This window comes from Triticum aestivum, chromosome 7D, assembly GCF_018294505.1.
Source record: "Triticum aestivum cultivar Chinese Spring chromosome 7D, IWGSC CS RefSeq v2.1, whole genome shotgun sequence".
In the NCBI taxonomy this organism is placed as follows: Eukaryota; Viridiplantae; Streptophyta; class Magnoliopsida; order Poales; family Poaceae; genus Triticum; species Triticum aestivum.
This window is the reverse complement of record NC_057814.1, coordinates 636095482-636117092: the sequence shown is the minus strand read 5'-3', so window position 1 is coordinate 636117092 and position 21611 is coordinate 636095482.

Genomic DNA, 21611 nt, shown 5'->3' with positions numbered 1-21611 from the left:
TCGTCGTACCACAGCATGTGATGCTCATACTTGTCCTAGTCAATGAATTTCCTCTCCGTATCTTTGTGTCCATTCCACTCGTTCCATTCCTTCATGTATCTCGCATGTTGGTCTTCCCAATCTATGATTGACTGATTGTTCTTCCTGCTCATCCTGCAATGCATAAGAAAGAATGTAGAACACCCTAAGAATGAATGTAAAACATCAAAACAAGAACTTGGTATCTATGAGGACGCCTGGTGGTACTCACTGGTGTAGGTCGTAGCCACCGGTATCGCGGACGAAGCCAACTGGTGGTGTGCGTTGCGCCTTACCAAATTGCGCGGCAACGCGCTGTGGCAGTTGGTACTCCACAGCATAGACACAAATAATGGGCACGATGCACCGCCAGAGAATCCGGTCCTGCTTGCACATCATGTTCAGCTCGAACGCCCACTCTCGATCATCATCATACGGCCGCCAAGTAACCTAGTACCAAACAATGGTAAGCTCAAGTGAAAGTGGCATCGAAACTATTCGAAATCTAGTTCTTATACCTGAAAACCCGTCAGAGCATCAAGCTTGTTGCTGAAGACCTTGTACAAGGCCTTGGATTCGCCCGTGTAGACATGCACCACGTCCCAAGCGTATGCGATGGTCGGGTACCGATCATCTTCGTCATCTTCACCATAGTCCGTCCATGCATGCGAGCGCAGCTTCTCCGGACGGCCCACCGGGATTTGCTCCCACATCCAAATGGAGAGGCCCCATAAACATGCACACATACCGGACGTGACTTCCACCCTCTGGGTCGCGTCGTCAAGATACAAAACAAGTATACATGATAAGATGTCATAATCTAAAGCAGCGCACGTCCACGATATTTCAAACGGTATAGGTAGGCGAGCCCGGCGGCCCCCCAGCTGTACCCCGCATCCTAGTCCTTTAGGAAGTCAAGATACATCCATAGGGCAGAGTTCCCGGAGCAGTCTGGAAACACTACCTCCGTGAGAAGATACCCCAGGTAGGCCCTGGCGTACTGCTCCTCCACCCGGGGTTCGGCATCATCTGGGCACTTGCTTCGGTACTCGAGGAGCCATGACAGTAATACGCCGGAAGTCCGGTTGTTCTTAGCGGGTGGCAGAGCAGTCGCCGATGAGGGTGACAACCCTATCATGCCAGTTCGCCCTCTCCACTCGTCCTGTGAGAGCACAACCCTCGAGCGGTAGGGCCGTAATCATCCCCCAATCCTGGAGGGTCACGGTCATCTCCCCACATGGAAGATGGAAGCTGTGCGTATCTGGCCGCCACCGGTCGATCAAAGCCGTGAGAGCTGAGTGGACGAGCGTCGGCGGCTTACGCTTGAACTGCAGGATGAAACCCAATAGTCGGGCTCTCCTGTAAAACGGTGCGTACCGCTCATCGTACTCCATCTTAACGGTCGTCTTATGAGCCCTCATACGCAGTGGCGGAAGCATCTGTGAAAATCAAGAACCAAAGCATAATTAGTATAGACATAATAGTTAGCAACTTATTTTCATCAATTCGAAAGATTTGGTTTAAGAATGGTAATTACCACTCAATTCTCAATGAAACGGGCACCGTGACCCTTTTCGACCTTAGTGTCAAGCATTGTGTACTTAATGCCGATGTCGTCCGCAAGAGGTGGCCTCCAAAAAAATTGCATAAACATAAGCATAAGCATATCAAAAGAATTTTTAATATGAACTAGGGTTCATCATGAACTAGGAAACATATAGATGCATCACAAAGGTTCATCACATCCCAAAAAACCTATCAGTTCAATCTTTGAATAAGCATATGAAGATTTTTTTTAACATGAACATGAACTAAATAAAATACATATATCAAGATGCAATCACCAAGGCTAAAAAATAAATAAAATACATATATCAAGATGCAATAACCAAGGTTCAAATGCATCATATCATATCATATTTCTCCAACAACATCCAACATGCATCATATCATATATTTTTCAAAAACAAAAACCATGAACTAGGGTTCATCTCGAGGGGTTAACCATTTTTACTTCAACAAAATCCACTATTTGCATCATATAACATCCACATGCATCCTATATCAAAACAAATATCTCCAATATTCAGCATATCATAAAAAATTTTGACATAAAAAATTATGAACAAGGTTCATCTTGAGGGTTCAACTTTTTTTCTCCAACTACATCCAGTACTTGCATGATAGCATATAACCATGCATCATCATATCACAACAAATTCCTCCAACTTGCATCATATCAAAAAAAATCCTCCACAAAAAATATGAACTAGGGTTCATCTTCACACAACCATACCAACTAGTCACTAGAGTTCATATCTAACACAATATAACATCTAGAATCAACCTAAATCAATCCTAGGGTTCAAAAAAATCAAATCTAGTTCAAAAAGGGGAGTGATTTGAATCAAATAATGCGACGAATCGGAAGCTATTTGACTAAAACTAATTGGAGGGATCGAAGGAGCTTACTTTTCTTTCTTCGGGGCCATCTCGATCCGCAAAAACGATGAGGAAACGAAGAAGATCGGAGAGGGGAGGTGGAGGAGATGAGAGAGGGGTGAGAGAGGCAATAATTCTCTGTTCTTGGCGGTTGGGGCGGGTGGGTGTGGGGTTTGAAGGGGGTGGGGCAGGCGGCCGCACCAAATAATTGTTCGCACCCTACCGTCAGGGTCCCTGGTGGTAGGATCAGACAACCTACCGCCAGGACCTACGGCGGTAGGGCGAAAACGGAGGGGGACGGCGGCCGTTTGCGCTGCTGACGTGGACTAGTTGCCTACCGCCAGGCACAGTGGTGGCAGGCTATGCAAGCCTCCCGCCATAGGGTGCCGTGGTAGGAAAAAGGGTCAAATGTCGAAAAAAATTCAAACAGGGGCCAGATACCGAATTTATACACGAAAATGGTCAAAACACGAAATTTTGCCGCTAAGAGCATATCTGACCACAGACTTCAAATCCTTCCAATGTCCGGACGGACAACCAAGAATTCCTGGACCCCAGAAGAAAAAAGCTGCCGAACCAGACTCTCATGTCGTCTATTCGTCTTCATATGTTCAGAATGTCCGTGCAGCGTTAAATCCAGCTCATATATGAGGTGGAAATAAGGGCATTTGGTAAAGTCCCGACAGCTCGCCACGTCAAATTTGGACCAACATGGACCATGTTTCCTTCTTTTTTCTTTCTTTTCTCTTTCTCTTCTAGTTTCTGCCAATTATATATACTTCCTCCGTTCCAAATTACTCGTCGCAGAAATGGATGTATCTAGAACTAAAATAGATCGAGATACATCTATTTCTGGGACGAGTAATTCGAAACGGAGGGAGTATGTATGTGTCCGGACAATTTAAGAGACACAACAGCGTGAACCGACTCACAAGGGTTCGAAGCATACATGCCAGGCACTATCCGGATGTGTCCGTGGACATGCAAGAAAGGTGTAAGATTAGGCAAGTCCAATTGGTGATGCTCTGTGTACTTTCCTTATTGTAAAGTGAAGCGGGAAAAGAGGTAGATTCCAGGCCCTTTTTTGAAGAAAAATGTGTGGTGATCATTTTCAATTAATTATTGTCTTCTTTTCTTATTTACGGCAGTGGAAGGTGCCAGTAGACGCCTACATGTGTGGCACTTCAAGGATTTGTTTGCTTTAGTATGGATTGTGCATGGATATTAAGAGGGATTGGCAGAGAATTAGAACGATGTTGTGCTAATCCCCTTTTTCAGCAGGCAAGGGCATATATTAAACTTGTCCGGCTCTTACAACACCGTCCTTACAAAAATAGAAAATAACACATATGTCTTTGGTTATATCGATATCGTCTTCCTTCTGCACTGGCCGAAGGCACATCGTGAGCAAAGTTGCTGAACACATTCGAAGCCAGGATAACATACTGATGTAGGGGGTGGGAAGTCGCCAATACCAGCAACAATTAACTCAGGATCTGATTATGGTCCTGAGGAAGAAAGAAATGGGAAGGGCTGGACAACCATCCTGGATATGTCCAGAGAGAATAGGGAAGGCCTAACCTAACTAGCTTCGAGCCAACACCAAAGTTGATTGTGCTGGAAGAAGAAGCCAGAAGTCAGGAGAAGAAAGAAGGCCTAAGTTGGTTTGGTATACTGCACCAAGTGATGGTACTTGTACGGGAGGAGTGAGTGGCATGGCTCTAGTAACTAAACATGTGCATGCATGCATTCAGGATGAGAGACACGCTTTTAACCGTGCTTTTGATGAGGAAGCCAAGTGGCAAATAGCGCTAGGTAAACAGTAACTAATCCAGCCGCATGTATGTGGAATATTAGAGGGAGAGGCGCGGTTTTAAATCGCGCTTTTATCAAAAGTGAAAGTGAGATAAGAGAGCTCGATGGTTTCATCAACTTGAGCAAGACAACGCACGGGGAAAACGACACAAAGTTTGTGCACACACCTAGATATCAGCTACCGGCCGGAGATCCATATATATCATGCGTGTTAAGGAAACTTAATAGTTTATCACTAATTAAGATAAGCATGCCTGATCCATCCATCTACTCATAGTTAGTGCAACAACTCACTGTCAAGGACTATATATCGTCGACTTGCTTACATGGCAAAGAAAAGTGAAAAGATAAAGAGATAGAAAGTATCATGCATCTTTCACCAACCCCTTGCTTCATAGGATGGGAGGAGAAATAGCATAAAACTACTACTTTATTGGACAGGGTTTCAAAAAACTACTTGTTTTTAATTTTTCTCAGATAACTAGCAAATGGGTGGTCGTCTGTTTCAAAAAACCCTGATGACAGTGTTTTTTTCAACTAATCGTGATTATGACAGTTGGGCCCCATGCGTCAGAGCTCTAATTATTTGACCATTTATTTGACTATTAATTGGCACATGGAACTCATATGTCAGTGTATTTCTGAAAAGCAATCAGGTCCCTGGAAATATTTTTAAAAAGCAATCAGGTCCTGCATCTTTTTCCAAAAAGCAATCGGGTCCCTACTCTAGATCACAGCAGCCACTGGCGCGGCTCCTCTCGACGCTGCCTCGTCCAGCCGGTGAGCCGCGCCCGCAGCCGCCGTGAGCTCACGGACGCGCGGTATCTCTCTCTTTCCTCTTCCTCGCGCCGACTCGGGGTGGGTCTAGGCGGGCGACCGGCTGGGGTCCAGGCGGAGCTCCTTGTCGGCCACTACCGCTACTCCTGGCCATGGCGCGCTGCCCCGCCTATGCGACCGCCGCCATGCCCTACCGCCCTCTGTGCAACCGCCGCCACGCCCAAGAAGAATGCAGTGGCCGCCGTCGCCGAGCAAACCAAGCACCTCACCTGCGACCGTCGTCGACGCCTTCGCCAGTCTCCTCGAGCTCGCCACTGAGACGACACGTATGGCATGTGCCGCTGCTGGAGTGTGCGCCTCCCGCCGCCGCGGCTGAGGCGGGCTCTGCTACGGCCGCCAGAAGGTGAGGGCGGACCCGGTGGTGCAGGTGAAGGTGAGGAGGCGGACGCGATGGGTGGCGGTGCGGACGCGGTGGGTGGTCGCTGCCGCACCAGGGATGGTCACTGAACGGCGACAGAGGACAGGGCAGACGCGCGGCGAGCGACGATGCTGTGAGGTGGCATGCACGCCGGCGAGGGGAGAGGAAGGGAGGCACAGAGGAGGGAGTACTCGAGAGGACGAGGAAAAAGTGTGGAAGATACACTGACATGTGGGCCCCACATGTCAGTTAATGGTCAAACACACGGTCAAATAGACGGATCATTTAGGTTCGGGCAGTTTAATTTTAAGCAACGGGCATTTGGGTTATTTTTTTAATAGCCGACCACTCATTTGGTAGTTATCTGAGAAAAATTTTAAACCGGTAGTTTTTTGGAGCCCTAGCCTGTAAAGTAGTAGTTTTATACTATTTACTCGGATGGGAGAGATATGATATCTTAACGGAAACATTTAGTTTATTCCTAGATCACACATGGAACACACTTGGCAATCTATATAGTAGTATATCACTAATTAAGATATAAATGATCTGCCCACCGATGGTTAGTGCGATGACTCACTCTCAAGCATTGTATATCGTAGACTTAGCTTACATGGCAAAGAAAAGTGAAAAGATAAAAGGATAGAAAGAGCCATTTTTCAACATAACCCCCTGCTTCACAGGGTATGAGGGATATGATATCTTAACGCGAGAATACTTGACTAGTTGTTCCCAACACCCACAAGGAAAACAATCTTGACAAAAATGTGGAACTGCTTTGTGATACACATATGCATAGTTGGCTATTTTTAATTTAAACTTTTCCGGGCTCCATTTCGGGCGCTAGACCGCGATAAACAGCTAAAGAAAATGGAGAGAAACATGCATGCGAGTTGCAAAGAGCTTTTGGCTCGTGCTAGTTTATGCATCTATGATGCTACTAGCAACTAGTCTTAATTAATTAGCCAATTAACTTAACAACTTACATATGGTGTGTGCATGTCATTGAAAGCAACTATCTATCTATCTATCTATATATGGTGAGTGATCACTTTATTACTATCTGAATCAAGCATGTGTTATCTGTTAGGTTGTCCCTCATACGCATTACAAAATTATTAAAAACTAGTTGCAATTAGAGCCATCTATGGGATGATGGTCACATATTATTGCATATGATCTCTTCTATGTATTGTCATGATGAAGCATAGTTTATTTTGTATTGTCATTGAGATTACTTTCATGCATATGAATAAATTCTCTCTTTTCCATTGATTTCTGTCTCATATATAGATTGAAGAAGCCAAAAAGATGAAATCACAGTGGGATACTATGGGCCTTAAAACTTTCTTTGATATGCAAATAACCATGACAAAGACAGATGCTTCAGTAATCTTGGGTACACAAGTTTGATAAGGAATTTTTTGAGCTTTTTAACTGCACCAAGAGAAATTACGAGCTCAAGCAATTCCATTATAACTGAGATGTACTACAAATAGATTACATTTGTTGGAACACTTTGAACCAGAAAGCACCCGGCATTGGATTAGATCATGTTACCAAGGCCATTGTGGCTAGCTTCGAATGGTGGGCAAGCGGATGCACATGAAAAATGAATGACTAACAAATTAGTAGTGCACAGTATTTACAAATAAGTGTGCACAATATTGACACTGTGTTAAGGCTAAGTGGTCGCGCTAGTAGAAACTAATTAGAGACATGCCTTAAATCTCATTTTCTGAATGTGCGTTTATCCAAAGTGGAAGTGAAATTCAAAAGAGCCACTGAGATCCTTCCGCCTCCGAGAGCAAGACAACGCGCGGGGAAAACGATACAAAGTGCATGTACCCACCTAGGTATAGCCTACCAGAGATCTTATTATGCATGGTGGGGTGATCTAAATATTTATCACTAGGATATACATGATCTATCCAGAGTTAGTGGGATTGACTCACCGTCAAAGATTACATAGCTAACTATCCAGCGCATTTCTTAAACCTCATTGTCAAATTTTGGTAGGAGATAGTAGCTTGATTATGCCACAAATATGTGCCTAAAGTTACCGATTTTAGTTCTACCTTTTTTTTTTGGCTGTTCACCATTTTCGGCGTTCGACGACAAAGAGCTCCGAAGATGGAGGGAGATGAACATATGCAAGTTGCAAAAAATACAAGTGCAGGTTATGGAAAGCTTCTACCTTCTCTATCTATCTATGGCGCGGCAACTGGTCGTTTTATATATGATTGATCCCCTGTTATGGGTTACTGTTAGGTTGTCTCTCCATGCGTGCTTTATTAGTTAGTAGTCTAATTGAGTCCATTCCGCTGCTCTAGCCGGCCGGTCTCCATGCTACTCTCACAATGAGTACCTCACATGGGATTATTTTGATTTGTACTACTAGACTGCAGACACATAATCCATGGGCAAATTTGGTGTCAAAAATCCCAATGATCACAAGATTGTTAATTTGACCATGACCCGCTGCACCTGCACCTCGCTAACATGCGTACTGTTGGAAATATGCCCTAGAGGCAATAATAAAATGATTATTATTATATTTCCTTGTTCATGATAATTGTCTATTGTTCATGCTATAATTGTGTTATCCGGAAATCGTAATACATGTGTGAATACATAGACCACAACATGTCCCTAGTGAGCCTCTAGTTGACTAGCTCGTTGATCAACAAATAGTCATGGTTTCCTGACTATGGACATTGGATGTCATTGATAACGGGATCACATCATTAGGAAAATGATGTGATGGACAAGACCCAATCCTAAGCATAGCACAAGATCGTGTAGTTCGTTTGCTAGAGCTTTTCCAAATGTCAAGTATCATTTCCTTAGACCATGAGATTGTGCAACTCCCGGATACCATAGGAGTGCTTTGGGTGTGCCAAACGTCACAACGTAACTGGGTGACTATAAAGGTGCACTACGGGTATCTCCGAAAGTGTCTGTTGGGTTGGCACGAATCGAGATTGGGATTTGTCACTCCGTATGACGGAGAGGTATTCATCTCCCTCAACAACCTCATGGTGGACATACGTGATGCGGTTCTCGACGCGCCCAAGGGTCTGGCCATGCCGGAGGTGTGGGTCAAGCTGGGTGGCGTCCCACCCAAGCACCGACGCTCCGACCGGCTCATGGCGGCCACCACTATGCTCGGCCGTCCCCTGTTGGTCGAGGAGGCGTCCTTGACCCGTCCGGGGCCGGTCAGCATGCGCTTCGCCTGCCGCAATCCTAGCAAGCTCCGAGGCCAGGTCCAGATTTGGTTCAACGGTGAAGGCTTCAACATCTCCATCGAGCCCGAGCTTCCCCCGGAGCAACTCGCGGCTCCTGCCCTCCCGTCCCCCAACCCCCCTCCCCCCAACCGTGGCCAGGACCCGGATGGGCCGGGGCGTGACGGCGACAAGGATCTTGATGCTAGTATGGAGGATGACTCCATCGATACGGCGGCGTGGGAGAAGTTGGGCATCACCGACAAAGGCGGGGCGGCGGACCAAGTGCAGATGCCAATGATGGAGCAGCCCCTGGTGGGGGGTCCGTGGAGCTGGAGCTCTCGATCCCAAACCAGTACGGCTCCAACCTGGGGTCCGTCACGTCTCCTCCGGCGAGGATGGCGGCTGGGGTGGTTTCGGACATGCTGGTGGAGACGCAGGACGATACCCGCACCCCGGGTGTGGCGTCGGCAGCCTCGTTGCCTCTCTCCTCGCGTTCCCCGACCCAAGGCGGCCGCAGCAGCAACAAGCTTGGCGTGGTGAAGCAGCTCAAGAAGGTGGCGGTTCGCAAGGTCACCGCGGAGGCCAGGCGTGCAGCGGAGCTCTTAGGAGCGCCGGCGACGCCGCACCAGGCGGTGATGGCTCTGGCGGTGCCTGTCCCCGGCCCGCCCGCTCAGGAGGCGACCAAGACGGCGTCCTTCCCGAAGGCCAAGCGCTCCAAGGCCGTGGTGGAGGGGCAGGCGGCCCCTGTGCGGGTCAGCGCTCGGGCCAAGGGTGCCAAAGGGAATCTTCCGTCTCTCCAACGTGCCCAACTCCTACAAGCTTAGAAGAACCTCGAAACCTCAGGTAATCCCTTGCCTCGTTTTACGATTCTCGACTCCTTTTCGGATGATCACTTGAGCGAGGTCTTGGGAGAGAGTGGGGTTGAACCGATGGGTGAGGGAGGGATGCGCGAACTCATCTCACTGATGCGCGCGAAGGAGATGGCGCAGGCGGCGCTGACAGCGGCGGCTGCTCAACACGCGGATCGTCTGGCACTTGAGGCTGAGCCCTCGACGTTGCTAGCGATCCGGCCCGAAGGGGAGACAGCAACAGGGGTTGCTGCTCCTTCCTCGCCTCGCTGCGGCAAGGTGAGGCGTGTGGACAAGGCGATCACCTCAAGGGGGGTGCGCCTGCGCAATCGCGTCATCTAGATGCGTGCGCTTCTTTGGAACATCCGTGGCTTCGGTCACGCAGGTCGGCGCACCCAACTTAAAGATTATATTAGGAAAGAAGCCATCGATATCGTCGGGCTCCAGGAAACGATTAGAGCAGAGTTTAGGCACCATGATATCCTAGCCATAGATCCCCTTGAGCGCTTTTTCTGGCACCATAAGCCGGCAACGGGCCATTCGGGTGGTATGTTGCTAGGGTTCTGTAGCGCCACATTCGAGGTGCTGACCTGGGAGGTCGGCATCTTCTTCATTGCTGCCAACATCCGCGTGCGAGCGTCACTTCGCGAGCTTGTGATCGTGCAAGTCTATGGACCAGCAGATCACTCACGCTCGGCCGAGTTCTTGGGAGAACTTGAAGCCAAGGTGAGGGAGGTTTCGGTAGCCCAACTCCCGTTATTGGTGGGAGGTGACTTTAACCTGATTCGGTCAGGAGCAGACAAAAATAACGATAATATCAATTGGCCAAGGGTGGCTATGTTCAACAATGCTGTTGCATCTATGGCACTTAGGGAAGTGGCCAGAACTGGGGCAAGGTATACTTGGACTAACAAGCAACTAGCCCCGGTGCGATCCGTCTTGGATCGGGTTTTCATGTCTCCAGACTGGGAAGTGGTGTTTCCACTATGCTCGCTCCTTGCAGAAACCAGGATTGGTTCGGACCATGTGCCCCTCATCTTTTCCTCAGGGGAGGACAGGATTCGCCGCAGCCCGCGGTTCTTCTTCGAAACCGCGTGGTTTGAGGTCCCAGATTTCGACTCCATCTTTAGGGAGAGATAGCGTCCAACTCGCAGGCTAGCAACGTGGCCCTATGGAGTTTTGGATCGCTGTCGGGGGCCGCCTCCGCGCAAGCCTAAAGGGTTGGGGCGCGAACCAGGGGCGTGCTGACAAGATCCTCAGGGAGAGGCTTCTTGCTGAAATAATCGTCCTAGATAATCAAGCGGACACTCGCCCTTTCTCTGAGCAAGAATGGGCGCATCGATACGCCTTGGAAGGGCAAGTCGAAGCTCTGTTGCGGGCAGAGGAGGAATATTGGAGGCGCAGGGGTGGTCTCAAGTGGACGCTCAAAGGAGACGCGAACACTCAGTATTTCCACGCGTACGCGAACGGCAGACGTAGGAAATGCTCAATTCTTAGGTTGCAGTCGGAGCAGGGGCTTCTTCTACAACACTCGGAAATCACCCATCATATCTACGACTTCTACATAAGTCTGATGGGGACCGACGAGGCACAACAAGCGCGCCTCAGCACGGAGGTGTGGCTCCCGTACCAAAAGGTACTACACAGCGAGAACGAAGAGTTGGGGCTCGCGTTTCTCCCTAAGGAGATTGACGACGCTCTCCTAAGCATGAAAACTGACACGGCCCCGGGGCCGGACGGGTGGCCGGTGGCGATGTTTAAGCGCTTTTGGCCATTGCTCCGCGGGCCCATCTACGAGGTGTGTAACGGCTTCATGCGTGGCTTCGTGGATATTGCTAGGTTAAACTACGGCGTCCTATCGCTTATCCCAAAAGTGCCAGGGGCGGACAACATACGCCAGTACAGACCTATCGCGCTGATTAACGTTCCGTTTAAAATCTGCGCCAAAAGCTGTGCCACTCGGCTCTCACCGATCGCCCATCGCACCATTAGTCGTGCCCAGTCGGCGTTCATTAGGGGTAGGAACATTCTGGAGGGTCCACTAGCGCTGCAAGAGACCCTTCATGAGCTCAAGCGCACACACGAACCAGCGATTCTACTTAAACTAGACTTTGAGAAGGCCTACGACAGAGTTAATTGGGACTTCCTCAGGCAGATCCTCACCAGTCGAGGATTCTCGCCGGTATGGGTGCACCGAGTCATGCAATTGGTCTCGGGGGGCCAAACTGCGGTCTCGGTGAATGGAGAAATAGGGCACTTCTTCAGGAACAAGCGTTGCTTACGCAAGGCGACCCCATGTCGCCGCTCTTGTTCAACTTCGTCGCTGATGCGTTGGCAGCTATGCTGCGGAAAGCAACGGAGGCAGGACACATTAAAGGGGTGTTGGGACACCTCATCCTAGGGGGGATTTCGCACCTGCAATACGCAGACGATACGCTGCTGCTGTTCCAGCCCGACCTCCATAGTGTGGCTACGGTCAAAGCCTTACTGATTAGCTTCGAGCTTATGTCAGGGCTTAAGATCAACTTTCACAAGTGTGAAGTGATGCCTATGGGCTTGGAGGCGGATGAAGGTAGACACATAGCGGACCTGCTTAATTGCAAACTTGGCAATATGCCGTTTACCTACCTAGGTCTCCCATTGGATGCCAAACGCATCAAGATCGACGGGTGGGCTCCGCTCTGGACCAAGGTGGGAGAGCGGGTCAGTCTGTGGAGGGGGAAGTTCCTCTCCTCTGCAGCTAGGTTAGTGCTGACGAACGCGAGCCTCTCCTCGCTGCCGCAATTTGCAATGGGTTTGTTCCTCCTGGCGGAAGGGGTACACGCCAAGATGGACACACCGCGGTCCCGTTTCTTTTGGGAAGGCTCGGGACCAAAACGCAAGTACCACATGGTCAAGTGGGCTGCGGTGTGCCGCCCCAAGGACCTGGGAGGGCTTGGGATCACAAACACCAGAATCCAGAACGCTGCACTCTTGTGCAAATGGATCTGGAAACTCTCGCAGGGAGCGACGGGTCTATGGGTTGATCTGCTGCGGGCCAAGTACTTCCCGAACGGGAATTTTTTCGAGGGCGTGGCGAGGGGATCTCCTTTCTGGAACGATCTTCAAGCGGTACGGCCAGCTTTCGCTCTGGGAGCCAAGTTCTCCATTGGTAATGGACGCTCGGCTCGCTTCTGGCTGGATCACTGGGTGGGAGCCAATCCCCTCTGGTCGACTTCCAGAACCTCTATACCCTGGCTGTCAACCCGGAGATCTCAGTTGCCACGGCGCTTGCCTCTTCCCCTCCGGTATTGCATTTCCGGAGAGAGTTATCGCAAGTAGAACAAGCACACCTAACGGAATTGCTTCATACCATCGCGCCGGTCTCGCTGTCGCCGACGGCGGACACAGTCACCTGGGCCCTCACCCCGTCTGGCAAGTTTTCGGTCAAGTCTCTTTACCGTAAACTATGCCAGGGCCCATCCTTCCAGGTGCCAAAGGGCTTGTGGAACGCGCGCCTTCCGCTCAGGATTAAGGTGTTTTTCTGGCAACTGTTCCGCAATAGACTGCCTACTTCGGCTAACGTCGCCAAACGCAATGGGCCGTCGACTGGTCTGTGTGCGATATGTAACGTCCTGGAGGACGCGACCCATGTTTTCTTCCAATGTCCTCTGGCACGTTTTGCTTGGAGTGTCGTCCGTGCTGCAGCCAACTCCTCCTGGGATCCCCGGTCTGCGTCTGACCTCGCAACCATACTAGGCTCGTTTCACGGTGGCAACAACCGAGTGCTCTGGAGCTGTTTCAGCGCCTTGACCTGGGCAGTCTGGCTCACTAGGAACAAACTTGCTATCGAGGGTATCTTCCCATCTCACCCTGCTAACATAATCTACAAATGCAACCTTCTTCTGCAGCAATGGAGTCCGTTGGCGAAGCGCAAGGATGCTGAAAAACTGAAGCTCGCCCAAGATCGCCTTCGTCAGATCTACGTTTTGGCTAGGGAGCCATCTGCCACCTCTGCGCCGTGAAGTGGCCCTTTTGTCTTGCGAGCCAGCCTGCGTGCTCTATGCTCTGCCTCCGGGCCTGTAATTTGCCTTGCTGCGTGCTACTGCTGGCCTGGTCTAGACTTGTGCGCCTTCGTGCCGTCGTGGTCTGAGCCTCCGTGCTCTGTTTCGAAACTTATGTCTGAGCCTCCGAGCTCGTGTTCGGGGTCCTAACGCTGTCTGTTACGCTGCCTATGTTGTGGGCTTTATTAATTTAAAGCCGGACGCTCCTAGCGTCTTCGTTCTAAAAAAAATGACGGAGAGGTATCTCTGGGCCCACTCGGTAATGCATCATCATAATGAGCTCAATGTGACCAAGTGTTTGGTCACGGGATCATGCATTACGGTACGAGTAAAGTGACTTGCCGGTAACGAGATTGAACAAGGTATTGGGATACCGACGATCGGATCTCGGGCAAGTAACGTACCGATTGACAAAGGGAATTGTATACGGGATTGATTGAATCCTCGACATCGTGGTTCATCCGATGAGATCATCGTGGAACATGTGGGAGCCAACATGGGTATCCAGATCCCGTTGTTGGTTATTGACCGGAGAATCGTCTCGGTCATGTCTGCATGTCTCCCGAACCCGTAGGGTCTACACACTTAAGGTTCGGTGACGCTAGGGTTGTAGAGATACTAGTATGCGGTAACCCGAAAGTTGTTCAGAGTCCCGGATGAGATCCCGGACGTCACGAGGAGTTCCGGAATGGTCCGGAGGTGACGAATTATATATAGGAAGTCTAGTTTCGGCAACCGGGAAAGTTTCGGGGGTCACCGGTATTGTACCGGGACCACCGAAAGGGTCCCGGGGGTCCACCGGGTGGGGCCACCTATCCCGGAGGGCCCCATGGGCTGAAGTGGGGAAGGGAACCAGCCCCTGGTGGGCTGGTGCGCCCCCCTTGGGCCTCCCCTGCGCCTAGGGTTGGAAACCCTGGGGGGTGGGGGCGCCCCACTTGGCTTGGGGGGCAAGCCACCCCCCTTGGCCGCCGCCCCCCTTGGAGATTGCATCTCCTAGGGCCGGCGCCCCCCCCCAGGGACCCTATATAAAGGGGGAGGGAGGGCAGCCGCACCCAAGCCCTGGCGCCTCCCTCCCTCCCGTGACACCTCTTCCTCCCCGCTTGCGCTTGGCGAAGCCCTGCCGGGATCCCGCTACTTCCACCACCACGTCGTCGTGCTGCTGGATCTCCATCAACCTCTCCCTCCCCCTTGCTGAATCAAGAAGGAGGAGACGTCTTCCCAACCGTACGTGTGTTGAACGCGGAGGTGCCGTCCGTTCGGCGCTCGGTCATCGGTGATTTGGATCACGACGAGTACGACTCCATCAACCCCGTTCTCTTGAACGCTTCCGCTCGCGATCTACAAGGGTATGTAGATGCACTCCTCTCTCTCGTTGCTAGATGACTCCATAGATTGATCTTGGTGATGCGTAGAAAATTTTAATTTCTGCAACGATCCCCGACAGTGGCATCATGAGCCAGGTTTATGCGTAGATTCTATGCACGAGTAGAACACAAACTTGTTGTGGGCGTAGATGTTGTCAATTTTCTTGCCACTACTAGTCTTATCTTGTTTCGGCGGCATCGTGGGATGAAGCGGCCCGGACCGACCTTACACGTACGCTTACGTGAGACAGGTTCCACCGACTGACATGCACTAGTTGCATAAGGTGGCTAGCGGGTGTCCGTCTCTCCTACTTTAGTCGGATCGGATTCGATGAAAAGGGTCCTTATGAAGGGTAAATAGAAATTGGCATATCACGTTGTGGTTTTACGTAGGTAAGAAACGTTCTTGCTAGAAACCTATAGAAGCCACGTAAAAACATGCAACAACAATTAGAGGACGTCTAACTTGTTTTTGCAGCATATGCCTTGTGATGTGATATGGCCAAAAGGATGTGATGAATGAAATATATGTGATGTATGAGATTGATCATGTTCTTGTAATAGGAATCACGACTTGCATGTCGATGAGTATGACAACCGGCAGGAGCCATAGGAGTTGCCTTTATTTTTTGTATGACCTGCGTGTCATTGAATAACGCCATGTAAATTACTTTACTTTATTGCTAAACACGTTAGCCATAGAAGTAGAAGTAATCATTGGCGTGACAACTTCATGAAGACACGATGATGGAGATCATGATGATGGAGATCATGGTGTCATGCCGGTGACGAAGATGATCATGGCGCCCCGAAGATGGAGATCAAAAGGAGCAAAATGATATTGGCCATATCATGTCACTATTTGATTGCATGTGATGTTTATCATGTTTTACATCTTATTTGCTTAGAACGACGGTAGCTTAAATAAGATGATCCCTCGCAATAATTTTAAGAAAGTGTTCCCCCTAACTGTGCACCTTTGCGAAGGTTCGTTGTTTCGAAGCACCACATGATGATCGGGTGTGATAGATTCTAACGTTCGAATACAACGGGTGTAAGCCAGATTTACACACGCAATACACTTAGGTTGACTTGACGAGCCTAGCATGTACAGACATGGCCTCGGAACACGGAAGACCGAAAGGTCGAGCATGAGTCGTATAGAAGATACGATCAACATGAAGATGTTCACCGATGCTGACTAGTCCGTCTCACGTGATGATCGGACACGGACTAGTTGACTCGGATCATGTTTCACTTAGATGACTAGAGGGATGTCTATCTGAGTGGGAGTTCATTGAATAATTTGATTAGATGAACTTAATTATCATGAACTTAGTCTAAAATCTTTACAATATGTCTTGTAGATCAAATGGCCCACGCTAATGTTGCCCTCAACTTCAACGCGTTCCTAGAGAAAACCAAGCTGAAAGATGATGGCAGCAACTATACGGACTGGGTCCGGAACCTGAGGATCATCCTCATAGCTGCCAAGAAAGATTATCTCCTAGAAGCACCGCTAGGTGACGCACCCATCCCAGAGAACCAAGACGTTATGAACGCTTGGCAGCAGCATGCTGATGATTACTCCCTCGTTCAGTGCGGCATGCTTTACAGCTTAGAACCGGGGCTCCAAAAGCGTTTTGAGCAACACGGAGCATATGAGATGTTCGAAGAGCTGAAAATGGTTTTCCAAGCTCATGCCCGGGTCGAGAGACATGAAGTCTCCGACAAGTTCTTCAGTTGTAAGATGGAGGAAAATAGTTCTGTCAGTGAGCACATACTCAAAATGTCTGGGTTACACAACCGCTTGACTCAGCTGGGAGTTAATCTCCCGGATGACGCGGTCATTGACAGAATCCTTCAGTCGCTTCCACCGAGCTACAAGAGCTTTGTTATGAACTTCAATATGCAGGGGATGGAAAAGACCATTCCTGAGGTATATTCAATGCTGAAATCAGCGGAGGTGGAGATCAAAAAGGAACATCAAGTGTTGATGGTGAATAAAACCACTAAGTTCAAGAAAGGAAAGGGTAAGAAGAACTTCAAGAAGGACGGCAAGGGAATTGCGGCGCCCGGTAAGCCAGTTGCCGGGAAGAAGCCAAAGAATGGACCCAAGCCTGAGACTGAGAGTGCTTTTATTGCAAGGGAAGTGGTCACTGGAAGCGGAACTGCCCCAAGTACTTAGCGGACAAGAAGGCCGGCAACACCAAAGGTATATGTGATATACATGTTATTGATGTGTACCTTACCAGCACTCGTAGTAGCTCTTGGGTATTTGATACCGGTGCGGTTGCTCATATTTGTAACTCAAAGCAGGAGCTGCGGAATAAACGGAGACTGGCAAAGGACTTAGGTGACGATGCGCGTCGGGAATGGTTCCAAGGTCGATGTGATCGCCGTCGGCACGCTACCTCTACATTTACCTACGGGATTAGTTTTAAACCTCAATAATTGTTATTTAGTGCCAGCTTTGAGCATGAACATTGTATCAGGATCTCGTTTAATTCGAGATGGCTACTCATTTAACTCCGAGAATAATGGTTGTTCTATTTATATGAGAGATATGTTTTATGGTCATGCCCCGCTGGTTAATGGTTTATTCTTATGAATCTCGAATGTAGTGTTACACATATTCATAGTGTGAATACCAAAAGATGTAAGGTTGATAATGATAGTCCCACATACTTGTGGCACTGCCGTCTTGGTCACATTGGTGTCAAACGCATGAAGAAGCTCCATGCAGATGGACTTTTGGAGTCTCTTGATTACGAATCATTTGACACGTGCGAACCATGCCTCATGGGTAAGATGACCAAGACTCCGTTCTCCGGAACAATGGAGCGAGCAACCAACTTATTGGAAATCATACATACTGATGTATGCGGTCCAATGAGTGTTGAGGTTCGCGGTGGCTATCGTTATGTTCTCACTCTCACTGATGACTTGAGTAGATATGGGTATGTCTACCTGATGAAACACAAGTCTGAGACCTTTGAAAAGTTCAAGGAATTTCAGCGTGAGGTTGAGAATCAACGTGACAGAAAAATAAAGTTCTTACGATCAGATCGTGGAGGGGAATATTTGAGTCACGAATTTGGCACACACTTCAGGAAATGTGGAATAGTTTCACAACTCACGGCGCCTGGAACACCTCAGCGAAATGGTGTGTCTGAACGTCGTAATCGCACTCTATTGGATATGGTGCGATCTATGATGTCTCTTACCGATCTACCGCTCTCATTTTGGGGCTATGCTTTAGAGACTGCCGCATTCACTTTAAATAGGGCTCCGTCGAAATCCGTTGAGACGACACCGTATGAATTATGGTTTGGGAAGAAACCTAAGCTGTCGTTTCTAAAAGTTTGGGGATGCGATGCTTATGTCAAGAAACTTCAACCTGAAAAGCTCGAACCCAAATCGGAAAAATGCGTCTTCATAGGATACCCTAAGGAAACTATTGGTATACCTTCTACCTCAGATCCGAAGGCAATATCTTTGTTGCTAAGAACGGATCCTTTCTGGAGAAAGAATTTCTCTCGAAAGAAATGAGTGGGAGGAAAGTGGAACTTGATGAGGTGGTAGTCACCCCTTCCGAACCGGAAAGTAGCGCAGCGCGGGAAGATGTTCCTGTGGTGCCTGCACCGGCTGGGGAGGAAGTTAATGATGATGATCATGGAGCTTCAGATCAAGTTACTGCTGAACTTCGTAGGTCCACAAGGACACGTTCCGCGCCAGAGTGGTACGGCAACCCTGTCTTGGAAATCATGTTGTTATACAACGGTGAACCTTCGAACTATGAAGAAGCAATGGCGGGCCCAGATTCCGACAAATGGCTAGAAGCCATGAAATCCGAGATAGGATCCATGTATGAAAACGAAGTATGGACTTTGACTGACTTGCCCGATGATCGGCGAGCAATAGAAAATAAATGGATCTTTAAGAAGAAGACAGACGCGGATGGTAATGTGACCATCTATAAGGCTCGACTTGTCACTAAGGGTTATCGACAAGTTCAAGGGGTTGACTACGATGAGACCTTCTCACCCGTAGCGAAGCTGAAGTCCGTCCGAATCATGTTAGCAATTGCCGCATTCTATGATTATGAGATATGGCAAATGGACGTCAAAACGGCATTCCTTTACGGCTTTCTTAAGGAAGAATTGTATATGATGCAGCCGGAAGGTTTTGTCGACCCTAAGAATGCTAACAAGGTATGCAAGCTCCAGCGCTCCATCTATGGGCTAGTGCAAGCATCTCGGAGTTGGAACATTCCATTTGATGAGATGATCAAAGCGTTTGGGTTTACACAGACTTATGGAGAAGCCTGTGTTTACAAGAAAGTGAGTGGGAGCTCTGTAGCATTTCTCATATTATATGTGGATGACATACTATTGATGGGAAATGATATAGAATTCTTGGAAAGTATAAAGTCCTAATTGAATAAGTGTTTTTCAATGAAGGACCTTGGAGAAGCTGCTTATATATTAGGCATCAAGATCTATAGAGATAGATCAAGACGCCTCATTGGTCTTTCACAAAGTACGTACCTTGACAAGATATTGAAGAAGTTCAATATGGATCAGTCCAAGAAGGAGTTCTTGCCTATATTGCAAGGTGTGCAATTGAGCATGGCTCAATGCCCGACCACGGCAGAAGATAGAGAAAAGATGAGTGTCGTCCCCTATGCCTCGGCCATAGGGTCTATTATGTATGCCATGCTGTGTACTAGACCTGATGTAAACCTTGCCGTAAGTTTGGTAGGAAGGTACCAAAGTAATCCCGGCATGGAACACTGGATAGCGGTCAAGAATATCCTGAAGTACCTGAAGAGGACTAAGGATATGTTTCTCGTTTATGGAGGTGACGAAGAGCTCGTCGTAAAGGGTTACGTCGATGCTAGTTTCGACATAGATCTGGATGACTCTAAGTCACAAACCGGATACGTGTATATTTTGAATGGTGGGGCAGTAAGCTGGTGCAGTTGCAAGCAAAGCGTTGTGGCGGGATCTACATGTGAAGCGGAATACATGGCGGCCTCAGAGGCAGCACAAGAAGCAATCTGGGTGAAGGAGTTCATTACCGACCTAGGAGTGATTCCCAATGCGTCGGGCCCGATGACTCTCTTCTGTGACAACACTGGAGGTATTGCCCTTGCCAAGGAGCCCAGGTTTCACAGGAAGACCAGGCATATCAAGCGTCGCTTCAACTCCATTCGTGAAAATGTTCAAAATAGAGACATAGATATTTGTAAAGTACATACGGACCTGAATGTAGCAGATCCGTTGACTAAACCTCTCCCTAGAGCAAAACATGATCAACACCAGAACTCTATGGGTGTTCGATTCATCACAATGTAACTAGATTATTGACTCTAGTGCAAGTGGGAGACTGTTGGAAATATGCCCTAGAGGCAATAATAAAATGGTTATTATTATATTTCCTTGTTCATGATAATTGTCTATTGTTCATGCTATAATTGTGTTATCCGGAAATCGTAGTACATGTGTGAATACATAGACCACAACATGTCCCTAGTGAGCCTCTAGTTGACTAGCTCGTTGATCAACGGATAGTCATGGTTTCCTGACTATGGACATTGGATGTCATTGATAACGGGATCACATCATTAGGAGAATGATGTGATGGACAAGACCCAATCCTAAGCATAGCACAAGATCGTGTAGTTCGTTTGCTAGAGCTTTTCCAAATGTCAAGTATCATTTCCTTAGACCATGAGATTGTGCAACTCCCGGATACCATAGGAGTGCTTTGGGTGTGCCAAACGTCACAACATAACTGGGTGACTATAAAGGTGCACTACGGGTATCTCTGAAAGTGTCTGTTGGGTTGGCACGAATCAAGACTGGGATTTGTCACTCCGTATGACGGAGAGGTATCTCTGGGCCCACTCGGTAATGCATCATCATAATGAGCTCAATGTGACCAAGTGTTTGGTCACGGGATCATGCATTACGGTACGAGTAAAGTGACTTGCCGGTAACGAGATTGAACAAGGTATTGTGATACCGACGATCGAATCTCGGGCAAGTAACGTACCGATTGACAAAGGGAATTGTATACGGGATTGATTGAATCCTCGACATCGTGGTTCATCCAATGAGATCATCGTGGAACATGTGGGAGCCAACATGGGTATCCAGATCCCGCTGTTGGTTATTGATCGGAGAATCGTCTCGGTCATGTCTGCATGTCTCCCGAACCCGTAGGGTCTACACACTTAAGGTTCGGTGACGCTAGGGTTGTAGAGATACTAGTATGCGGTAACCCGAAAGTTGTTCGGAGTCCCGGATGAGATCCCGGACGTCACGAGGAGTTCCGGAATGGTCCGGAGGTGAAGAATTATATATAGGAAGTCCAGTTTCGGCCACCGGGAAAGTTTCGGGGGTCACCGGTATTGTACCGGGACCACCGGAAGGGTCCCGGGGGTCCACCGGGTGGGGCCACCTATCCCGGAGGGGCCCATGGGCTGAAGTGGGGAAGGGAACCAGCCCCTGGTGGGCTGGTGCGCCCCCCTTGGGCCTCCCCTGCGCCTAGGGTTGGAAACCCTGGGGGTGGGCGGGCGCCCCACTTGGCTTGGGGGGCAAGCCACCCCCCTTGGCCGCCGCCCCCCTTGGAGATTGCATCTCCTAGGGCCG